Source organism: Scylla paramamosain, unplaced genomic scaffold, assembly GCF_035594125.1.
Source record: "Scylla paramamosain isolate STU-SP2022 unplaced genomic scaffold, ASM3559412v1 Contig62, whole genome shotgun sequence".
Lineage (NCBI taxonomy): Eukaryota > Metazoa > Arthropoda > Malacostraca > Decapoda > Portunidae > Scylla > Scylla paramamosain.
This window is the reverse complement of record NW_026973727.1, coordinates 504,672-505,000: the sequence shown is the minus strand read 5'-3', so window position 1 is coordinate 505,000 and position 329 is coordinate 504,672.

The following is a 329-nucleotide window of genomic DNA, read 5'->3' as shown; positions in this document are numbered from 1 at the left end:
TCTCTCTCTCTCTCTCTCTCTCTCTCTCTCTCTCTCTCTCTCTCTCTCCTCTCTCTCTCTCTCTCTCTCTCTCTCTCTCTCTCTCTCTCTCTCTTCACCATTACCAATTAATAAAAAAGAAAAACAGGGTGCATTATTATTATTGGTATTGTCGTCATCATCATAATAATCATTGCCACTATCAATTATTGTCATTAATATACTCCAGCGCACAACTGATAAGCAATAATTTTGATGTAAAGAGGAAAGAAATAAGAAAAATATATTATTAGTATTACCTTTGCCACAACAATCACTCTCACTATCAATAAATCACTGACTTAATTGTT